Here is a 7310-nt window from a genome sequence, read left to right on the forward strand (position 1 = left end):
ATCACACCTACTGTAATAATACTCACCTACCTCATAGGGTGTTGTGGGGATTAATTAATGTTTGTAAAGTGCTTTGAAGATGAAAAGCCCTGAATGAGTGCTAAATATAATTATCGTCATTCCACAGAACAGTAGAAACATCTCTGTGGCCCCCAGGTCATTGTATAGGTACACCCATGTTTATCTCCCACAATTATGGTCAGATACTGAACAAGGTATTGAAACTTTGATAAAAATTCCCTCTCTGCTCTGGAGGACATATTTAAATTCATGTTCATGCTGTTCATGAAGGGATTTTGTGATACCTGGTGGAGAATATTTTACACTGATTTGTGACACAAAAGCTCTGCCAGGGCATCCACACGCCACAAAAACAGGTGGAAGAAAATCCATGTTTTCACCTGTGATGAATTATTTCCTATCAAAACTTTGCCAGTTTGATTTTATTAAATCTATCAGAGCCTTCTGGTACTAGAAATGAAGACTGTCAATTTATCTGCTGGATCTTGTAGAGATGTGGGCATGGAGTGTTGGTGGATGTGCTTTTTCCTGTCTGGAAGATCCCAAAGATAGTGCTGGGTAATGACTTGTCTTTTCCAAGGACTTTCACATTTGATGTTCCTCAGAGTTATGTGTCTAAAGCTGGCAGGGAAGGTTCTGAGATGATTGGGACTACACTCCACATCTTTACTTCTTTATTCCCAAATTCTGCACCACCTTTAATTTCCAATTCTTACTGTGATGGCTGGGACAGACTAATCTGAGATGGTTTTTGTGTCAGAGACAGCCCAGCACCAAAGCCAGCCCCTGGCCTGAGTGTTCCCCCAGGCTCTTGGGATGCAGCTGCTGCAGCCAGGCAGTTCCTGGTCCCTAAGTTTTAACACCACCTTGGTGGGTGTGTTTGCTGGGGCTGGAGTCACAGGTCGATTGCAGTGCAGAGATAAGAGCCTGAATGAAAGCGAACCACTGACTGGAGAGCATTATTTCTTCTTTCCCGGGAGATTTATCAGGAGGAAATACCTAGAGGAAAGCAGGGTGTCAGAATTCACTGCAGATTTTCCTGTCCCTCACCAACGTGTGTCACAGCCCTGGATCAACACCCACTTTTGGGGATATGAGGAGCAGAGCCCACCTACCAGCACTGCTTCGTGGGCTCTCTCCTCTTGAGTGGCAAAAGAGTTTTGTAGAATTTAAACTCAATAGTTTCTTTTTCCTTACAGAGTTTTGTCTAAAACAGTTTGTTCTTCAGGAGATGAAGCCAAACAACAGGAGAAATCAAGATGTTTGCATCAGAACAACCTTGATTTTGTCAGATCCAGACTAGTCTATCGTAATGTGATAATTTTATGTCTCTCCTTGGTCTGGGCTTTTATGGAAAGACTGAGCTGTTGATTTGCTATACTGGCAGCTATGCTAAACTGTTAAATTCTCTTCCCTAATCTGATATTTAATTTTGGGGGGGAGAAAAAAAAATGAAATTGCAGCCATCAAAGTTACAAAGTAAATATTCAAAAAGCGAGTCAGTGGAACCAATTCAGTGGTGTCTGACTGTGTCTTTAGTCTGAAGTAACAATGTCAGGTGGAAATGGTTCCTATTTACTTCCACCAGGGCTCAGCTGCCCAGTGAAGGTGACCAAAGTGGGAGGATTGTTTGGTACTTTCATGTGGGAAGCACTGGAGAGGGAAGAGAAATGACAGCCTGCCCGACTGACCTGGCATGAGGTGCTTGTGGTGTGTCCAGAATGAGCAGCTCGAGATCCTGCTTCCCTGTTTGTTTGCCTCATTTAGGGGGAGTCATCTTGCATGATCTGCTTCCTGTAGCACTGCGTTTTGGCATCTTGGGTATATGGAGTTGTTTCGTCCTAGAAGCTGGAAAAATATTATTATCTTTGTTTTCCACAATTTGATCCTTGTCCTAAAAGTTTTCCCTGGACTGGTGTTTTCCAAAGGAAAGGATAAGCTGAGCTCAAACACCTTGTGTGTAATTCAGAAGGTTTGATCAATTTTAAGATTTAATATTCTTCGATTCCTTGACATGGAAAAACAGTGCTGACCTCATTATAAACCCCTCCTGCTATTTATAATTGGCAAGAACAGTCTTGCTGATCTGGAAATTTGTCAGCGAGGAGTTCTTCCTATGAGCTTCACTTTTTGCCCAGCCAAAGCATAAATTAATCCCTTTGATTAAATATTCCTGCTTAATTTACTAGTGGGATAATTGCTTATTTTTAATACATTGTTTATATTTTATTATGCAGTGATGGCAGCACTATTTGTTATCATAAATAGCTTTGTAGGCTTACAATTTTTGTATCCTAACATTTGGATGATAAGCTTACAAAATGACTTAAGACGTAATCTAACCAGCTATTCTGCCACCATTAAATAGGAAAAGTGGCCCAGCATCTCTCCCTTGGGATCACCTGAGGGAAGACACACCTGGGTGTAACTTTAACCGTCTGCTGGGCTGCCTTTAAATAGTAGTCAGGGCTTGCTTTTTATCTTCTGAGATATCCCTAGGGAATACACACCTTGGTTTAACCTACATACACTTCAGTCCATTTCTGTCCCTCAGAAGTGATCACAAGTGCATTTATCTGGCAGATTAATGTGTCTAGAAAAGCACATTGGTTAAACTGAGCTTAGCAATGTCAGCATTCCAAATATTTCACCAAACCAGAGCATGGTTTGGGCTGGAAGGGACCTTAAAGCCCATCTCCTTCCACCCCCCTGCCGTCAGCAGGGACATCTCCCACTAAACCAGGTTGTTTCAACCTGGACTCGAACAATTCCAGGGATGTAAGAGAGTATAATTCTCATTCCCTCTTCTTTTGGCAAAATGGAGCTGGTTTTTGCCCTGTTTTTGTTACAGAGGAGCCGTGAGTTGGAAGAGGGAAGGAAGAAATTCACCAGGGAGATCTGAATTACGGCCTCCAAATCTGGCACGCCCAGAAGATGTTCTTTTGTTGGCATTTGCAGAACTTTCAGCTCGTTAATTGTTCAATCTTAAATTAAAATACAAAGAACCATCATTATACACCAAATATCATTTCCTGGCCAGTGATTTAGTGCTGCCCATAAAGCGCAGCATGGGGAGCGGTGTGGCAGCCACTGCAAGGTGTTATTTTGGTATTTTGGAAATGAGGATGAGCTCAAGACACGGTGTTAGACTTGACTCTGTGCCTTTCTGCTCTAGGTGAAATTCAGGAAGGTGTTCTAGACACCTGTTACAGCCATTGTGTCACCCAGCACTGGGCTTTGGGTTGCCTTTTTGACAAGGCTGCTCTTAGTGTGCAGCTTTCAATGCAGCAGGGAGATAATTAATTAAAGAGAGAAAGAGAGATTGGGCTAATAATTGGGGGTAATAATCTCTGATTGTCCTCACGGGTTTATTTTGTCTTGTGCTTAATTATTTGGTCCTTATGTATTCAGCATTGGGACACTGCCTTGTTCTAGGGTAGCTGGAGCTGGATCCTTCTCCTGTGCTCAGGGAGGAATTCCCGTTCCTCCTCAGAGCGGATCACTGGAGAAATAGAAAATTTCAGACCTCAGAATCAGGTTGGAATGCCCTGTAACAGATCATAAACCTTCTCACTGAAAATAATTAGTGAAGAGTTGGCAGCCTTCTGCCAGCTTTCCCTTTTTTGTTGACACTGCACTTCAGAAAAAGCCTTTTGTGATTTTTTTTTCCCCCCCTTTTTTTTTTTTTTTTTGTTTTGTTACAAGGTTAACAGAAAGGGAGCAGGCTTTCCTAGCCTGCAGCTGCTGGATAAGTGGTAGCTTGGCAGGCTGTCTTTGTTTGTTTGGTCTCATGGCTTCTGCATTTTTGGCTGCCAGGCTGTTTCCAACATCACAGAGCTGTGCAGAGCGAGGCTGTCGGGAGAGTTTTGGTGACATGACAAGAAAAGGAGAAAGCCTACTGTACATCAGCTTCCAGAGCATGGGAATCTGATGAATGTCAAAGCCAGGGATGTAGAAGAACGTGGCCAATGTCGCCAGACACTGATGGAATCCCAGCAGCGCTGCTGATATTGGAGAGGCTCATCCTCTGTCTCGTCACCTCCAACTCCTCTCTCTGAAGAGGACTTTCTAAAGGTCAGACCACAGCAGATTCAAAGGAGAGTGCTGCTGCATCCTGGTTTTAAGGCCCTGAGGGACTGTGGGAGTTTCAAGAACATGTGGATCTCCAAGGGAGACCTTTGAACCGCATGAGTCTTCCCAACCCAATCCTGTCACACTCATGACTCTGAATATGTTGTGCAGGTTTGGCCACTTAGTGGCTCAGGCATGAGCAGGGAAATGATCACTCATCCATGACTTCATCCTGTTGCTTCTAAGGCTTGCTGCCTGCTCTTTTTATTTTCCATTTATTTTAGGCTGAGTGGTGATTTCAGATGTGTTGAATAACTCACACCTTCCCCCAGTAATGTGCAACTTTTAGTTCTTGGGGGTTTTTTTCTGTTCCTCCTTGCTGATGCTCTGTGGTGAACATGCAGCATCACTTCTGGAGCTGTGGCAGAGCTCAGGAGCAGAATTAGTTTGTGAATATGATGTTGCTTGGTGGTTCAGATGAAAATGTTTGCAAGTCACTGCACTTCACAACCCAAGGTGAAACACTGTGCTCTGTTTCCTTTACAGCAGCTGAGGAGAATCTTGTTTGAATTGCTGGAGTGTCTTCCCACATCCTCAGCTTGCAGAACCTCCTAAATCTCTTTCCAAAAAATTATGCATTTAGGAATAGTGCTCTGGATTTTGCCTCACTCAACATATTTTCTGTAGAAGACAGGGAATCCTTCAGCTAGAGATAAAACCCTAAACCCTCTTGGTACCACAACCTTTAACCAAGTTTCTCTCCAGTTAGTGACATGATTGGTTCTAAACAGGATGATTAATATTTAGCCAGCTAGAAGACAGCTAACAGTGTTTTACTCCTGCCAGAGGCTTAGGCTAGCACATGATTATCTTCTTATAACTGGCTTGGCAGAAACGTGTGTGTGTGTGTTGGTTTGGTGTTGCATTTTTTTTTTTTTAGCCCCTTAACCATGTCTAATAACCAGAACAACTGGTCTGTCTTCTTTCCTTCTTGGAGTGTGTGCTTGGATGTTCCTGACTGCTCCATGAGCAGCCAGTGCCAATACATGCACGCCCTTTTAGTGTTTCTCCACTTCCATAGAATTTGAGGGAATGTTTTTCCCAAGCTTTCCAAAGTATCCGTGGGAGAAATACTGATGCATCAGCAGAACTGGGTTGTGCTGCAGAAAAACTGGTTTAGGAATACAACTCGGATTAAATTCTCGAATCACAGAACCCCAGGATGCTTTGGGTTGGAAGGGACCTTAAAGATCATCTTACTTCCAGCCCTACCCAAACACTAAACCAGGCTGAAATAAGAATTTCTTGCAAGGTTATGAAGAGAATGTGGTTATATCTGCAGGTTTCACAGGTAGATCTGACAGGTGTGTGGTATCACCCCTCCAAGGTGTTGTCTCAAATCCAACCGGCCGTTATTGTATTGATTTTGAAACAGAGAGGAAAATTGGGAAGAGCTGACCTGGGATGCTGAAAAGGACTGACACACTTGGATTTTCCTAACCAATTACAATGCAAAGCCTGGGATGAGTTATTTGACCCAGACTAGAGCAGTGCCTGGATTTGGGGAGATAAGCAGCGTGTTCAGAAGTTATGGAGTTGTAGCTGGCTGTAGTCAGGTTCTGAGCTGACATCCCAGCTCCTGTGTTCAGGACTTTGGACCCATCAGGTCAATAATCAGAATTCCCAGGTTCCCCCCATCCTGTCCAAACGATTTTCCCATCTTTCTTGGACCATCCTCCCTTCACCTTCACCTTCCCACCCAATAGTGGAAAACACAAAAAGCTTGTGCTTCCGCAAACAGCCACTGAAATGATCCCAGAGGTATTATCTTAGAAACCAGAAAATGATTCAATGAAAGAAGGAGTGAATCACGTAAATACCCAGAGTGTTGTACCTCAGCAATGTCCCTCCCTTCTGAGTACAAAGCAAAGAACAAAAGCAGGCTGCTGCCTGGCATGGGCCCCTCCTAGATGACTTACTGGGACTGTGAAATCATCAGAAGCCTCAGAAAGAAGTGCTTAGGCAGCATTTATAACTTGATTTTCTTCTCTTCAGTCCTCTGTGAGCGTGGACCTGGTCGCTGTGTTCTCTTGCTCTTAGTCCAGAAGATGGATGAGGAAGGCAAATATTTAATGCTCACAGATTTCTGGATGCCTTTTTGCATTTTAGAGGCTGACAGTGGATTTTTAGAGCTAAAACATGTTGCGTGGAAGAGGGGGCATAAACATTATAAGGTTGTGAACATATTAAACCACATTTTTATTGTTGAGGATGGTTTTAAACACGGCCTTTAAAAACAAGCAACATGAAATCTTGTGGTCTGTTCAAATGGAGAGTTATAATGGGAGGTAAAAATCTTGAACAGGCCATTAATTCCTATCTGGCAGCCAAACCAAGATTGCTTCAGCACTTAGAGGAGCTTCAGTGAGAATGAAATATTGATCTCAGATTGCCAGATTTAAAATTAAACATATGAGATACAAGAGTCAAAGTAACCACTTTGTATTCAGTGCAAAGTATGTTGTGAAAAGATCCTAATTATTTTATGAAAAATCATTGTACAAAAGATGAAAAGACCTAAGGAGGATAAAAAGGAAGTAATTGCAAGCCTAAGGTTTTCATTCCAAATTCAGTTAAAAATGTTTCATCTTGAACAAGTGTTTTGAGTTCATGCGATTCTCCACAGGCTCCAGTCCGTAAAGTTCCACAGGAGGCAACAGGATCAGTTCTCCCCCATTGTAAACTCTCCGTAAATCCTGAGTTTTTAATGGTTTATTCAGTGAAATGAAAATACTCTGCAGCTATTCCACACTGCTCAAATGCCTTTGTCAGTGGTTTTTTCTCCCTTTCTCATTGCCCTCCTCTGTTGTTTTTCTGCACTGTGTGCTTCTCACTCCAGCTCTTGTGACATCAGTGGCGAATGTCTGTGAGGAATTGCCTCGGGCCAGTGTGACTTTCAAAGGATAAGACAATTTGTTCCCTTGCCAATGAACAGTTTATTACATTTCTAATTATTGTTATTAGTCTGGCAGGTGGTGCCATGCATGATATTTTTACAATTGCCAAAGATGCAGGCACTTCTTTCATGATGAAAAAATAACCTGGTTAAGATTTAGAGGAAAACCAGGTGCTCTGCTGTTGTATGTGTTGGATAATTTCTTTGCACTAACGTGGTGCATTGGTTATTTTTAAAGCTTAAGCTGAAACATCCTGACTCC

This window comes from Corvus brachyrhynchos, unplaced genomic scaffold (genome assembly GCF_000691975.1).
Source record: "Corvus brachyrhynchos isolate BGI_N302 unplaced genomic scaffold, ASM69197v1 scaffold99, whole genome shotgun sequence".
Lineage (NCBI taxonomy): Eukaryota > Metazoa > Chordata > Aves > Passeriformes > Corvidae > Corvus > Corvus brachyrhynchos.